The following is a 16,797-nucleotide window of genomic DNA, read 5'->3' on the forward strand; positions in this document are numbered from 1 at the left end:
TGTCGACATTTAGACATTCTCCAGGTTTTGGTTTATTCCATGCTTACTGGAAGTTCATGTTGCCCAACAACTCAATGAGCTGTTCCAGTTTCATTTTTTATTTTAGTGTCATTTAGAGGAATTGTATTTTTTTTATCAAGATTTCAGGAATTCTGTACATTGCATGGAACATTCCTGGGCATGTGGATAAATTAAAGGCATTGTAAATGACTTAAGACTAGAGATGAGTGAATTTTTCTAAATTTGGTTCCAATTACAATCGGCGGCAAATATTGTTTTTGCAATATTCGCCGAACAAAGCCGAACGTCATTGGAGTCAAAGGGAGTAGAAATGAACAAATATGTTCAGAATCGATCATCAAACATAAATTCGGCACAATTAAGGTAGCAATGTGGCACGAATATGGCAAATTCAGATTCGGCGACTGATTCTGAACATATTCGCTCAACTCTACTAAAGACCCTTATCCAAATTAGATGAAAATAGGCAAAACCAGCTGATTTTGTTGGGACCAGTCAATCATCTGATGTGTATGGAGACATCACAACTCTTCCATGACAGATGGATTGAGCAGTTGAAATTTCAACAATTGAACATTTTACTAACAGGGGCACAAACCAGCTTCCAGAGGTGTTTGGCTGTGGCTTTGTCTTCACTCCCTCTTGAAAACACATGAATACTTTACCAAAGCCAAGCTCTCAAATGTACCGTATATGGAAGGTGAAGTCAGGAGAGATAGCTGCCATCCACACTAACATAGGGCTGACATCTATCTCATGTGTATGGCCAGCTTTAGATATTTATTTCTATGGGAGCTGAGTTAGAATACTGGAGGATGGCCACTGCACAGTGTACAGAGCTCTGGGCTTCTAGTGGAGCCTGCAGGAGCCACTGGTGTTGAACCCCGATTGAGGTTAGACCTTTAAAATGAAAGTCCTGGACAACCCATTTAACGTTTCCATACGCATTAGGAAAATGTAATTCAGCTCACCAATTTCAGTAAGCCTGGATAATAAACCAACTTCTACAGGTCTTTCTAATTTGACCCTCAAAGGCAGATGTCAAGGAAAGAAGGATTGAGAATACTGGATTTCAATATGCCGGTTATTTAGTGTCGCAGGAGAAAAGTTGATATTAGAAGGCTCTTGTAGTTACATATTCTCCACGTCAAGATGTGCATGTTTATGGTGAAGTCGGAGGAAATAGCTTGAGGCCATTGAGAGTTCAGCTGACAATTAATTCATACATACATATATGGCCACTATGACTCTAGGTCACTTGTCAAAATTGATATAGGACTATTGGGTTACGGTGCATTTCAGAGTATAATCATGGCCAAATTCTTGATTTTATGGCCACCCTTACTTGGCTATTTTGTGGTGAAGATATTCTTTAGTTATACCTAGGGGTGCTGTTCATCTTAAAGGGGTTGTCCACTACTAGGACAACACCTTCTTAAACCAAATATTATACCCCGATAAAATAAAGTCTATACTCACCTCCTGTGCTGTTGGCACTTGCTCTCCCCGGGTCTGTAATGCGGTATTGTGACACGTGGCACTGGTGTCCAATCAGTCCTGGCGTCACTATCTCTGCATTCAAACAAACTGATCATGAAGAGGAAGTCCGGGCTACAGAGGATCCCTGGCTTTCTCTTCATGTTCAGTTTGTCTGAATGCGGAGACAGTGACGCCAGAGCTGATTGGGCACCACCGTCACGTCTCTCAACACTGCATCACAGCTCCGGGGAGAGCGAATGCCGACACCGCAGGAACAGCGCCGACACAGTAGGCTATATTTTATCAGGGGCGAACATTTGGTTTAAGAAGGGGTTGTCCTAGTAGTGGACAACCCATTCAATGATCATTAATTCTACAATGCTTGCACGGTCAAAACCAATGTAAAGAAAAGCAATTATTAGACGGAGGAGGAGAAATTGGAAGTTCAGCATGTTCTTCAAGTTCAAGTCATAGTTGTAGTGGCTAATATCCTATTATTTTCAACTAAAAAAGTTTACATATGTCATATCATAATAAATAATAATAATATCAGCTCTAAAAAAGTCATCTAGGCTGGCCCTGTCCACATCTGGATGATTGTTACCATATATAATGGACACTACTAAGAAATGCTGAATCTATGAAATATTAGATGTCAAAAACTCAACAAACCTCATTGAGTTCCATTGGAGTCTGTCAGGTTCCACCAAGGTAGATGTCAAGGTCAGCATTGATTCGAAGGGAAAAACAGAGTGCAGTGCTATTTCTTCCCATCAAATCGTGCAGGGATAAACAATAAAAAATGTTCAAAATGCCAAAGGATGCGAAATATGAGGATAAGACCAATCAGTAAGAATACACTCAGTATATAAAGGCAAGAAAGGTATAGGCGGTAAGGATATCAAACAATCATAGAATGATGCTAAATATAAACATAGATCTTATAATATAAGAATCAATCAAGAGACAAGATATAACATTTTGGTGGTGGGGAAAAAAGGAAAAACTATGGAAATGAACCCACGCTTATCACCACTAAGGCACGGATTCATCAGGGGTGGGAACGATGGTACCATTGGTAGCATATGGCACCATATTGATGTGATGTTGGTCAACATATACAGTGCCTACAAGTAGTATTCAACCCCCTGCAGATTTAGCAGGTTTAATAAGATGCAAATAAGTTAGAGCCTTCAAACTTCAAGCAAGAGCAGGATTTATTAACAGATGCATAAATCTTACAAACCAAAAAGTTTTGTTGCTCATTTAAATTTTTATAAATTTTAAACATAAAAGTGTGGGTCAATTATTATTCAACCCCTAGGTTAATATTTTGTGGAATAACCTTTGTTTGCAATTACAGCTAATAACCGTCTTTTATAAGACCTGATCAGGCCGGCACAGGTCTCTGGAGTTATCTTGGCCCACTCCTCCATGCAGATCTTCTCCAAGTTATCTAGGTTCTTTGGGTGTCTCATGTGGACTTTAATCTTGAGCTCCTTCCACAAGTTTTCAATTGGGTTAAGGTCAGGAGACTGACTAGGCCACTGCAACACCTTGATTTTTTGCCTCTTGAACCAGGCCTTGGTTTTCTTGGCTGTGTGCTTTGGGTCGTTGTCTTGTTGGAAGATGAAATGACGACCCATCTTAAGATCCTTGATGGAGGAGCGGAGGTTCTTGGCCAAAATCTCCAGGTAGGCTGTGCTATCCATCTTCCCATGGATGCGGACCAGATGGCCAGGCCCCTTGGCTGAGAAACAGCCCCACAGCATGATGCTGCCACCACCATGCTTGACTGTAGGGATGGTATTCTTGGGGTCGTATGCAGTGCCATCCAGTCTCCAAACATCACGTGTGTGGTTGGCACCAAAGATCTCGATCTTGGTCTCATCAGACCAGAGAACCTTGAACCAGTCAGTCTCAGAGTCCTCCAAGTGATCATGAGCAAACTGTAGACGAGCCTTGACATGACGCTTTGAAAGTAAAGGTACCTTACGGGCTCGTCTGGAACGGAGACCATTGCGGTGGAGTACGTTACTTATGGTATTGACTGAAACCAATGTCCCCGCTGCCATGAGATCTTCCCGGAGCTCCTTCCTTGTTGTCCTTGGGTTAGCCTTGACTCTTCGGACAAGCCTGGCCTCGGCACGGGAGGAAACTTTCAAAGGCTGTCCAGGCCGTGGAAGGCTAACAGTAGTTCCATAAGCCTTCCACTTCCGGATGATGCTCCCAACAGTGGAGACAGGTAGACCCAACTCCTTGGAAAGGGTTTTGTACCCCTTGCCAGCCTTGTGACCCTCCACGATCTTGATTCTGATGGCCTTGGAATGCTCCTTTGTCTTTCCCATGTTGACCATGTTTGAGTGCCGTTCACAAGTTTGGGGAGGGTCTTAAATAGTCAGAAAAGGCTGGAAAAAGAGATAATTAATCCAAACATGTGAAGCTCATTGTTCTTTGTGCCTGAACTACTTCTTAATACTTTAGGGGAACCAAACAGAATTCTGGTGGGTTGAGGGGTTGAATAATAAATGACCCTCTGAAAAATCTTTTCCCAATTTAAAAAAAATAATAAACTAAGAAATAACATTCTTTTTTGCTGCAGTGCATTTCACACTTCCAGGCTGATCTACAGTCCAAATGTCACAATGCCAAGTTAATTCCAAATGTGTAAAACTGCTAAATCTGCAGGGGGTTGAATACTACTTGTAGGCACTGTATGATTCTCTGTCTTATATCTGCACCTGCACCTTCAGATCAACCATGCATTAACAGGACGTGGTTGTCGTCACTTATGGCGCGCAAAACATAGGCTTCTGTTCTAAAGGTACCAGCTCTTTTTTCTTTCTTCATAATCATGAGTTATTAAAAGCTAAGAATCTCATGTTCAGTCTTGAAAATTTTGCATAGTCATAGTAGATCGATTTTTTTTTCAGTTATGGTATGTGAATCAAATATCACGCTATCCCTCCAGGGAGGTTTAAACTAGTCTGTAATATATTTCAAAAATGTAGCACCGGTCTCTTCATTTGAGAAAGGAGATAATTTTTCCAGTTTTTTTTGTAAGACTAAAGCTAGAATGGATGGAGTAAAATAACATACAGACATGTTTGTGATCTATGTTAGTCCAATGTTTTAGTGTTACATCCTGTATTACTGTAATACCTGAAAGAACAAAACATGGACTTTAAGCACGCGATAGTCAGCAGAAGTAATGCTCGTAAAAATGAAACTGGCCAGGACTAGAATTAACGAGGACTGGTACAGTCTCATAGCCGTGGCACCAGCAAGGCAAACACTCAGGTTTACGGTCAGTGTGAACATTTCATCAGGAATCACTACTGTTTGTAGACTTTCTCTAGAATATTTTCAGAATGAACTTTGTTTTGTCTTCCCGTCTCTCTTAAAAGTGTGGGAATCAGGGAACAGGGATGGTGATCTCTGCTGGAAATGAGGAAAGAATTTACCAGCTACAAAGAGAAACAAATCCTATATGTGGTTATATAAGGACAGTCTGACCGGTGTCTGGGGAACGTCTGGAGAACTTTTGACAATCCGCTTCTTCCTTCTTCATCCACTGTGTACTGTTCTTAAATTATCTTTTTTTTTTCATTGCATATGTGCAGAAAACATACACAGGCACCTGTTATGGCATACCACTGAGAAAAGACCGCTAAGGACCTTTATATGGATGCCGATGGTCTGAAAAGTGATGTCATCAGGGTGGTTGGTAACCACAGTCTCTAGTGAGGTCCTCCCTTGTGAAATTCCATGATCGGGCTTGATCATGCACTGAATTTGGTAAGAGCAGTTTTCTCTAAATCCAACAGTTGTGGTGTAGGTGGACTTGTAAACATCCCGGTGTGATGGTGCCCATATGATTACGTTTATGCAATAATACATCTAGGTGCCTCAGCTTGTTGAGTTCCCTGACACATTAACCCCTTAAGCCCCAAGGGTGGTTTGCATGTTAATGACCGGGCCAATTTTTACAATTCTGATCACTGTCCCTTTATGAGGTTATAACTCTGGAACGCTTCAATGAATCCTGATGATTCTGACACTGTTTTCTCGTGACATATTGTACTTCATGTTGTTGGTAAAATTTCTTTGATATTACCTGCGTTTATTTGTGAAAAAAAATGAAATTTGGCAAAAAGTTTGAAAATTTCGCAATTTTCCAACTTTGAATTTTTATGCCCTTAAATCACAGAAATATGGCACACAAAATACTTAATAAGTAACATTTCCCACATGTCTACTTTACATCAGCACAATTTTGGAACCAATTTTTTTTTTGTTAGGGAGTTATAAGGGTTAAAAGTTGACCCAGCAATTTCTCATTCTTACAACACCATTTTGTTTAGGGACCACATCACATTTGAAGTCATTTTGAGGGGTCTATATGATAGAAAATAACCAAGTGTGACACCATTCTAAAAACTGCACCCCTCAAGGAGCTCAAAACCACATTCAAGAAGTTTAATAACCCTTCAGGTGTTTCACAGGAATTCTTGGGATGTTTAAAAAAAAAATTAACATTTAACTTTTTTTCACACAAAATTTATTTCAGCTCCAATTTGTTTTATTTTACCAAGGGTAACAGGAGAAAATGGACCCCAAAAGTTGTTGTAAAATTTGTCCTGAGTACGACGATACCCCATATGTGGGTATAAACCACTGTTTGGGCGCACTGCAGAGCTCGGAAGGGAAGGAGCGCTGTTTGACTTTTCAATGCAAAATTAACTGGAATTGAGATGGGACGCCATGTTGCGTTTGGAGGGCCCCTAATGTGCCTAAACATTGAATCCCTCTGTAACGGGGTCTACCGTGCTGGAGTACCTCTTTCAGTACCACCCCATGGTTCAGGAGGTCCACTCTGCTTTGGCTGGAGTCTGAATGAAGGACGCTGGCTGGAATTCCTTGATTATATGGGTGCATATAAAAGATCACTGCTTCTCCACGTATTTCCAGTGTGACAACACTTTACTCACAGGACACAGAATATATATCACACAGATACAGAGGGCAGGCCAATTGAAAGGCGGCAGGCCAGACATACATTACAATAGCCGCAGGTGGCCGGAGCCTGCCGATATTTACTGTGAGAATTACAAAGGTGGGGGAGGTCAGAAGGGGGATATCTTGTCCCCTCTGCCCAGTGGTGCAGCCTGTGGACTGATGCATTTCACATGGAACCTGTTATGGACCTGGTGGTTAGGAGCACCCGGAATGACCTGATGAGTAAACTCAAAATCGGGACTAGCTCTGGGTAAGTGGGAACTTTGCTGACCGCAAACCCTACTCCTATCACACACACTAGAAATAGCCGTGGAGCGTACCTAACTCTCCCTAGACGCCTCTTCACAGCCTAAGAGCTAACTACACCTAAAGATAGAAATAGAATCCTTACCTTGCCTCAGAGAAATTCCCCAAAGGTAAAGGCAGACCCCCACATATATTGACTGTGAGTTAAGAGGAAAGTCACAAACACAGGAATGAAACAGGTTTTAGCAAAGGAGGCCAGATTTCACTAAATAGTCAGAGGATAGAAAAGGGAACTATGCGGTCAGCACAAAAGACTACAAAAACCATGCAGAGTAAGCAAAAAGACTCCCCACACCGACTCACGGTGTGGAGGTGCCACTCTGCACCCCAGAGCTTCCAGCTAGCAAGGGAATATCATGATAGCAAGCTGGACTAGAAATTAGCAGTACTAAGAAATATATTCAGGAAGCAGTAACAACAAATGAACTATCAAAGACTTAGCTTCTGCTGGAGTAGACAGGTCCTCAGAGAAGTCCAAGAGAGATCTGAACCAATACTGAAACATTGACAGCTGGCATGAAGTAACGATCTGAGTGGAGTTAAATAGGGAAGCAGCATAGCAATAAACGAGAGCAGCTGATAAAGCCAACCTCAGTGACCAGCAGTTCCGCTCGAAGCCACCAGAGGGAGTCCAAGAGCAGAACCAACCAAAGTACCATTCATGACCACAGGAGGGAGTCCGAGAACGGAATTCACAACAGGAACCAATTATACATACATATGACTGCACAACATATTCTGGGTACTGGGGGGTTCCGTAACATGGCTCCCCTTTTCAGCGACGTGATCGGCATACACAGTCTGATCCTTAACGGATCGGTTTGGGGATGACTGAAGTTTATGGGGTTGGTACAAGTTCCGTTTGTCGACTTAGTCGATCGGCGTTACCGTTTTGTTTGCCAGGTCTGTAGTGGATGGTGAAGTCCAGAGGTTGTAGGGCTAAACTCCACCGCAGTAATCTGGCGTTGTCTCCGGAGACCCGATTAAGCCAGACTAGGGGATTATGGTCCGTTAGGAGGGAAAACTGTCATCCATACAAATATGGTTGCAACTTTTTGAGTGCCCATACTACCGCCAGGCACTCCTTCTCGATGGCCGCATAGCTTACTTCACGGGGCAGTAGTTTCCGACTCAGGTAAGCTACCGTGTGTTCTTGACCGTCCGGCCCGACTTGGCTCAGTACTGCCCCCAATCCAAACATAGAAGCGTCCGTGTGAACAAGGAAACGTTTAGTTGGATCGGGTGCGGCCAATACAGGGATATTGGTGAGGCTGTCCTTTAGCTGGCAGAAGGCTTCCTCACACTCTGGGGTCCAGGTTACCTGGCGGGGTTGGTTCTTACGGGTCAGATCAGTGAGGGGCTTGGCTACGCTGCTGTAATTGGGAACGAATTTCCTGTAATACCCCACTGTCCCTAGAAATGCCATGACCTGGGTTTTAGTGCGTGGGGTGGGCCATTTAGCTATGGCCTCAATATTGGCTGGTTCTGGTCGCTGTTTCCCACTTCCCACCCAATGCCCTAAATACTGAACCTCTGCTTTGCCCACGTGACACTTGTTTGGGTTCAGGGTGATTCTGGCCTTGTGGTTCCTGTCCAACACTGTCTCTAGGTGATTTAGATGCTCTTCCCATGTCGCGCTGTAGATGGCGATGTCATCCAGGTAGGCACAAGCATAGTCCTAGAGACCATCCAGAAGCCGGTCAGCCAGCCTCTGGAAGGTCGCCGGGGCATTCTTCATCCCGAATGGCATAACTCGAAACTGGAATAAGCCGAACGGGGTGACAAATGCCGACTTGGGAATAGCGTCAGGACTAAGGGGAATCTGCCAGTAGCCTTTGCATAGATCGATGGTGGTCAAATACTTTGCTCCCGCCAGCCGGTCTAACAACTCATCCACACGCGGCATGGGATACGCATCCGTCACCGTTTTCTCATTGAGCTTACGATAGTCTACACAAAACCGTGTAATCCCATCCTTCTTGGGCACTAACACTACGGGGGATGCCCAGGGACTATCTGACTCTTCAATGACCCCTAAACGCAACATCTCTTGTTGCATCCCTTCTCGTACAGACTCCGGAATGCGGAAGGGGGGCTGTCGCAGGGGGGTCTGATCCTGGGTCTCAACCTTGTGTTGTGCCAGGCGAGTGTACCCTGGTCTCCCTGAAAACATCCTCTGTCGCTGCCTCAACCACGCCTCCACCTGCTGTCTCTCCCAGGGACCTAGGTCTTCACCCAAGTGTACCTGGTCCCATGTTTTGGACTGATTCATTTCCCCTAAGACATCAGGCAAGGGAAGTCCGGCTAAATCCTCTGCTTCAGGTGCACAGATGGCCACTACCTCTTCAGGGCGCTCCCAGTAGGGCTTCAGTATATTCACGTGGAACATGCGGATAACCCTGGGGTCGTCACAATCGGCGACATTATAGGTGGTGTCGGCTATTTTCCCCACTACCTGGTAGGGCCCCTGCCATGCAGCTTGGAACTTGTTCTGTCTAGTGGGCTCTAACACCAGGACATTCTGTCCTATTTCCAAGGTGCGTTCTCTGGCCCTCCGATCGTACCATACGCGGTGTCGCCGCTGGGCCGCCTGCATGTTATCACATACAGCCTGGGTCAGCTCCTGTAGGCGGTCCCGGAATTCCAGCACATAGGGTACAATAGGTACCCCTTCTATGATGCCCTCCCCTTCCCAGTGTTCTAGCACTAAGTCTAGGGGTCTCCTTACCCGCCTCCTGTATACCAGTTCGAACGGAGAGAACCCCGTGGATTCTTGGGGCACCTCCCGATAGGCAAACAGGAGGTGTGGCAAGAATTTCTCCCAGTCCCTCTAGGTCCTGGTAAAAGTCCCAATGAGTTGTTTTAACATTCCGTTAAAGCGTTCACACAACCCATTGGTTTGCGGGTGGTATGGGGCGCTTCTAATGGACCGCACAGCTTCCAAAGTTGGTTGGTCACCTCTGCTGTAAACTGGGTACCCTGGTCCGAGATAATCTCCCGGGGAAATCCAACCCATGAGAAAACCTGGAGCAGGGCAGCCGCCACAGTCTCTGCCAGTATGTTAGGTAACGCAACCGCCTCTGGATACCGTGTGGCATAATCTACCACTGTCAATATATACCTTTTCCCTGACAGACTGGGTTTGGCTAACGGCCCTATCAGATCGACCGCTACTCGGCTAAAGGGTTCCTCCACAATGGGGAGGGGGCGTAATTTGGCCTTGCATCGATCTCCCCTCTTGCCAATGGCTGTCAACTGTCACAGGTCGGGCAGTACTGAAGAACATCATAGGTTACCCCCGGTCAAAAGAAATTTTGGGTCAGACGATGCCTGGTGCGACTGATGCCGAAGTGCCTGGCCAAGGGAATGTCATGAGAGATTTGCAGTAACTTCTGCCTATACTTCTTGGGAACTACCAGCTGTCGTTTTATAGTGGGGCTCGTCCCTGTGTGGTGCTGCTCTGTGATCCGGTAGAGGAGTCCCTGCTTCCATACAAACTGTTCCCCCTTCCAGTACCCCTCTCCCCTCCTGTGCCTTCCCACGATATCCCTCCAATGAAGGATCCTCAAGTAACTCCCTCTTAAATTCAGCTGGGGTGGCCCAAGAAATGTGTCTGGCTATGGGAATACGTGTAGGGCTGGGATGTCTTACCTGGGCATCCTCTGAGTGTGATTCCGCCTCCGCAGCTCGAGCTTGTCTCCGGGTGGTCACAGGATATATCTCAGTCAGAGGGGCAACTGAGAAGGCAGACAACATGGGCCCCAAGTCATTTCCCAGCAAGACGTCTGCAGGCAAATCCTCCATCAAGCCGACCTCAACAAGGCCATCCCCGACTCCCCAGTTCAGGTGAATCCTGGCAGTGGGCAGTCATTGTATGGCTCCCCCTGCTACACGGACTGCCACTGTCCGGTCCGTCTTTTCTTGGTCCCGGACGAGATGAGGCTTCACAAGGGTCAAAGTTGCCCCGGAATCTCTTAGTCCCTGCATACGTTTCCCATTAACCCACATGACCTGTCGATGTTGTTGTCGACTATCTGCCCGGGCTGCCTGCACGGGGTCTACTTCATGCAGCACTTCCTCCATCTCTTCCATCCCCTGGTTAGTCGTAGCCCCCAATGCCGGGTCAGCTTCGCCTTGGTAGCAGTGTACAGCGGCCCGGCTGAAGGTAGCTGTTCCCTCCTTTGGCCACTGGGTATGCTGAGTCCGGTTGGGACATTGTCTTTGCAGATGGCCCAGCTGATGGCAGGTGTGGCATCGCGCCCCAGGGTGACTGTGGTAGGCCGGGTTTTTAGCTGGTCCCCCTACAATCTTCTGTGGTTTGGGGCCCTCCAGGTCCATGGGCGGACTCCTAGTGACCATCTTTGATCCGGACAACTGAGGCCTCCTAGCATCATGATGTTCATCGGCCAGACGAGCGGCCTCCTCAAGAGTCGTTGGCCGCCTGTCCCGAAGCCATTCCTGTGTCTCAGGAGTTAGTCCATTAAAGAATCGTTCTAACAAGAAGAGCTGGAGGACGTCCTCCTTAGTGGTTGCTTGGCTCCCACTGTAGCAGTGACCGCCGTAATTTACAGGCCCATTCAGCGTGGGTATCGGTTACCCGTTTTATAAGTCTGCGGAACTTTTGGCGGTATGCCTCTGGTGTCAGGGCATACCGGGCCAAGATCGCTTCTTTGATCCGCTCATAGTCCATACAGTCCTCATCAGGTACCGTGCGATAGGCATCCGCTGCCCGGCCTGTCAGCTTGCTGGCCAGAATCTGAACCCATTTTTCCGGCCTCACTTGATGAAGGGCACACTGCCGCTCAAAGTCCTGCAGAAAGCCATCAATGTCTTCCTCTGCCTCCCCCAACTGTCGGAAGGCATTATACTGGATCTTTTTGTGGCTTACTGTTGAAGGTACCTGGGTGGAGGCCAGAGCTCCCCCTGCTCGTTGACTCTCCTCTCTCCGCTCTGTCATCTCCATCTTGGCCAGCTCCACTTTGGTCCGCTCTGCCATCTCTATCTTGGCTAGCTCTATCCTGGTCCGCTCGGCCATCTTTTCCTTCAGATCAGTACGCACATCAGCCATCACCTCTGGTCTGCAGGTGTCACATTGCAGTTGCAGAACCCCTGATGTACGTAAACAGTAGAAACCCCCCACAAGTGACCCCATATTGGAAACTAGACCCCCCAAGGAACTTATCTAGATATGTTGTGAGAACTTTGAACCCCCAAGTGTTTCACTACAGTTTATAACGCAGAGCCGTAAAAATAAAAAATCATTTTTTTCCACAAAAATTATTTTTTAGCCCTCAGTTTTGTATTTTTCCAAGGGTAACAGGAGAAATTGGACCCAAAAAGTTGTTGTCCAATTTGTCCTGAGAACGCTGATATCCCATATGTGGGAGGAACCACCGTTTGGGCGCATGGCAGAGCTCGGAAGGGAAGGAGAGCCGTTTGGAATGCAGACTTAGATGGTTTAGTCTGCAGACATCACATTGCATTTGCAGAGCCCCTGATGTACCTAAACAGTAGAAACCCCACACAAGTGACCCCATATTGGAAACTAGACCCCCCCAGGAACTTATCTAGATGTGTTGTGAGAACTTTGAACCCCCATGTGTTTCACTACAGTTTATAACGCAGAGCCGTGAAAATAAAAAATATTTTTTTTTCCACAAAAATTATTTTTTAGCCCTCAGTTTTGTATTTTCCCAAGGGTAACTGGAGAAATTGGACCCCAAAAGTTGTTGTCCAATTTGTCCTGTGTACGCTGATACCCCATATGTTGGGGTAAACCCCTGTTTGGGCGCAAGGGAGAGCTCGGAATGGAAGGAGCACTGTTTTACTTTTTCAACGCAGAATTGGCTGGAATTGAGATCGGACGCCATGTCGCGTTTGGAGAGCCCTTGATGTGCCTAAACAGTGGAAACCCCCAATTCTAACTAAAACCCTAACCCGAACACACTCCTAACCCAAACACACCCCTAACCCTAATCACAACTCTAACCATAACCCTAACCACACCCCTAACCCAAACATGCCCCTAACCCTAATCCCAACCACACCCCTAACCCCAACCACACCCCTAACCCTAATCCCAACCCTAACCACACCCCTAAATCCAACACACCCCTAACACTAACCAACCATAATCCTAACCACACCCCTAACCCTGACACAACCCTAACCCTAATCCCAACCGTTAATCTAATCCAAACCCTAACTTTAGCCCCCAAACCTAACCCTAACTTTAGCCCCAACCCTAACTGTAGCCCTGACCGCAACCCTAACCCTAGCTCCAACCCTAGCCCTAACCCTATCCCCAACCCTAACCCTAGCCCTAACCCTAATGGGAAAATGGAAATAAATACATTTTTTTATTTTATTATTTTTCCCTAACTAAGGGGGTGATGAAGAAGGGTTTGATTTACTATTTATAGAGGGTTTTTTAGCTGATTTTTATTTTTGGCAGCTGTCACACACTAAAAGACGCTTTTTATTGCAAAAAATAGTTTTTGCGTCTCCTCATTTTGAGAGCTATAATTTTTCCATATTTTGGTCCACAGAGTCACGTGAGGTCTTGTTTTTTGCGGGACGAGTTGACGTTTTTTCAGGCATGTGACATTTTTTTTTTATCGCTTTTTATTCCGATTTTTGTGAGGCAGAATGACCAAAAAACAGCTATTCATGAATTTCTTTTGGGGGGGGTGTTTATATCGTTACACGTTTGGTAAAATTGATAAAGCAGTTTTATTCTTCGGGTCAGTACGATTACAGCGATACCTCATTTAAATCATTTTTTATGTTTTGGCGCTTTTACACGATAAAAACTATTTTATAGAAAAAATTATTATTTTTGCATCGCTTTATTCTGAGGATCATATTTTTTCTGATGATGCTGTATGGTGGCTCGTTTTTTGCGGGACAAGATGACATTTTCAGTGGTACCATGGCTATTTATATCTGTATTTTGATGGCGTGTTATTCCACTTTTTGTTTGGCGGTATCATAATAAAGCGTTGTTTTTTGTCTCGTTTTTTTATTTTTTTTATGGTGTTCACTAAAGGGGTTAAATAGTGGGACAGTTTTATAGGTTGGGTCGTTACGGATGCGGCGATACTAAATATGTGTACTTTTATTGTTTTGTTTTTTTATTTAGATAAAAGAAATGTATTTATGGGAACAATATTTTTTTTTCTTTATTTAGGATTTTTTTTTTTTTTTACACATGTGTATTTTTTATTTTAAATTTATAACATTAGTCCAGGGGAGGGCAACATGTTATAGTGTCAGATCGCTGATGTGACACTTTGCAGAGCACTGTGTCAGATCAGCGATCTGACAGGCAGGGCTGCAGGCTTACCAGCGCCTGCTCTGAGGCGCTGGTAAGCCACCTCCCTGCAGGACCCGGAAGGAGCCCCATGGCCATTTTGGATCCGGAGCCTGCAGGGAGAAGGAGGTAGGAGACCCTCAGAGCAACGTGATCACATAGTGTTGCTCCGAGGGTCTCAGGGAAGCACGCAGGGAGCCCCCTCCCTGCGTGATGCTTCCCTATGCCGCTGGAACGCTGCGATCATTACATGCTTTGTTGTACTTTTTGGTGGTATATAACACTTGAAAAAAAGCAGTCTACATTTTTTCTGGAATCAATTACTAACCCATAGAGCATTACATGCTGTGTGGTACATTTGGGTGGTATATAACACTACAAAAAACTGTTTAAAACTTTTTCTGGATTCAATGACACATTCACAGAGTATTAAGTGCTTTGTGGTACATTTTGGTGATATGTAACACTTCAAAAAAGTATTGAAAATTTTTATGGATTCAATTACTCTTCCATACAGTATAACATGCTCTGTGATACTTTTCTGTGGTATATAACACTCCAAAAAAGCATCAGATATTTTTCTGGATTCAATTACTCATCCATAGAATACTACGTGAGTTCTGGTTCATAACGGTGGTATTAAACTTCGAAAAACAGCTTTGACTGCTGCAGGTGACCAATTTTTTTTGTAAGTTAAAAATAAACTTTGTTTCAAAAGATCTACTAATTCAAAATTGTGTAAGGGATGGGGAAATGGAAGTGCTGATCGTGCATGCAGATGTCGAGGACGTGGGACAGGTGTGACTATGCCTGATGCTGGAGCACAAGAAGCACGCCCATCCACATTACATAGGATCCTGTCACACTTTGCAGGAAGGCACGGCACACCACTTCTGAAGCCAGAGCAGTGCGATCAAGTGGGAACATCATTTTTTTTCTGAGGAGGAAGATTATGATGCGACCCAGTTGCCGATAACTCAGGTTGTTGTTAAGTAACCAAGTCAGGAGGAGCAGAGTGTGTTAGGGGAAGTTGAGGTGGTGGATGACGAAGTCACCTACCCAACCTGGGAATCTGGCACGTAGAACGAGGCCAGTAGTGCTGAGGGAGATAGATCGGCAGCACCGAAACAGGCAGGAAGAGGCAGGGGGTGTCCTTCTATGCCTTGGAGGTGTGGTTCTGCCTTGCTGCTAGCATCTTATTTGAGCGAGTTTTTAGTGCTGTCAGGGGGTGCCATAACAGACAACCATTTTTGCCTGTCAACAGAGAATGCTGACAGGCTCACTGTCATAAAAATGAACAAAGCCTGGATTAGCCCCACTTTTGCTCACCACCAGATGACAGCAGCACATAAAGTGTTTGTAAAGTTCAATATTTGAATGAGGGCCTGCAGTTGTTGCCTTCAATGGTGTATGGATGACCTTCTGTATATTTTTTTCCTGGCTTTCAATTTGTGTAAAGCCTTTATGAGTGTAGGAGCACAACAACTACACATTAAAAAAAGTTGAATGAGGCCCGTCAGTTGTTGCCTTTCAGGGGTTTATGGATGATTGAATGACCCTCCGTATAATTTTTTCACAGCTTTGCACTTTCTGCTAAGGCTTTATGAGTGTGGAAGTATATTAACTATAGGAAAAGCAGAAGTCCAGCGTGGGTGATGTCTATAAAAAATACCTTTTATTCCATTTTTGTTAAAAGCACATAAATCCAAAGTCCATCTTCATATCCATAGACACAAAAACGGGTGATTCATACCAATGACAGTCACAGGCTTAAAGTGCATTAAAATCAAACGCGTTTCAACGGTCTTGCCGCCTTACTCACAATGAGTAACCACTGTTTGGGCGCACCGCAGAGCTTGGAAGTGAAGGAGCACCGTTTGACTGTTTCAATGCAGAATTGGCTGGAATTGAGATCGGACGCCATGTCGCGTTTGGAGAGCCCCTAATGTGCCTAAACAGTGGAAACCTCCCACAAGTGACACCATTTTGGAAACTAGACCCCCCAAGGAACTTATCTAGATGTGTGGTGAGCACTTTGAACCCCCAAGTGCTTCACAGAAGTTTATAACGTAGAGCCGTGAAAATAAAAAATCGCATTTGTTTTCACAAAAATGATTTTTTCGCCCACAAATTCTTATTTTCACAAGGGTAACAGGAGAAATTAGACCACAAAAGTTGTTGTGCAATTTCTCCTGAGTACGTCGATACCCCATATGTGGAGGTAAACCACTGTTTGGGCGCACCGCAGAGCTTGGAAGTGAAGGAGCACCGTTTGACTTTTTCAATGCAGAATTGGCTGGAATTGAGATCGGATGCCATGTCGCGTTTGGAGAGTCCCTGATGTGCCTAAACAGTGGAAACCCCCCACAAGTGATACCATTTTGGAAACTAGACCCCTTAAGGAACTTATCTAGATGTGTGGTGAGCACTTTGAACCCCCAAGTGCTTCACAGAAGTTTATAACGTAGAGCCGTGAAAATAAAAAATCTCATTTTTTCTACAAAAATTATCTTTTTGCCCCCAAATTTTTATTTTCACAAGGGTAACAGGAGAAATTAGACCACAAAAGTTGTTGTGCAATTTCTCCTGAGTACGTCGATACCCCATATATGGGGGTAAACCACTGTTTGGGCGCACCGCAGAGCTTGGAAGAGAAGGAG

At 45.0% G+C, this 16,797-nt stretch overlaps 1 long non-coding RNA gene across 2 annotated transcripts in view; it reads left to right on the top strand.

Moving 5' to 3' along the window:
- The window catches only part of LOC143810186 (uncharacterized), a 226,163-nt gene that overhangs the window by 174,061 nt on the left and 35,305 nt on the right, over positions 1-16,797 (top strand). For both annotated transcript variants that reach the window (XR_013222692.1, XR_013222693.1), the window contains exon 3: positions 5,124-5,298. This is a non-coding gene — a long non-coding RNA (uncharacterized LOC143810186). The remainder of the gene's footprint in view (positions 1-5,123; positions 5,299-16,797) is intronic.

This window comes from Ranitomeya variabilis, chromosome 2 (genome assembly GCF_051348905.1).
Source record: "Ranitomeya variabilis isolate aRanVar5 chromosome 2, aRanVar5.hap1, whole genome shotgun sequence".
Taxonomy (NCBI): domain Eukaryota; kingdom Metazoa; phylum Chordata; class Amphibia; order Anura; family Dendrobatidae; genus Ranitomeya; species Ranitomeya variabilis.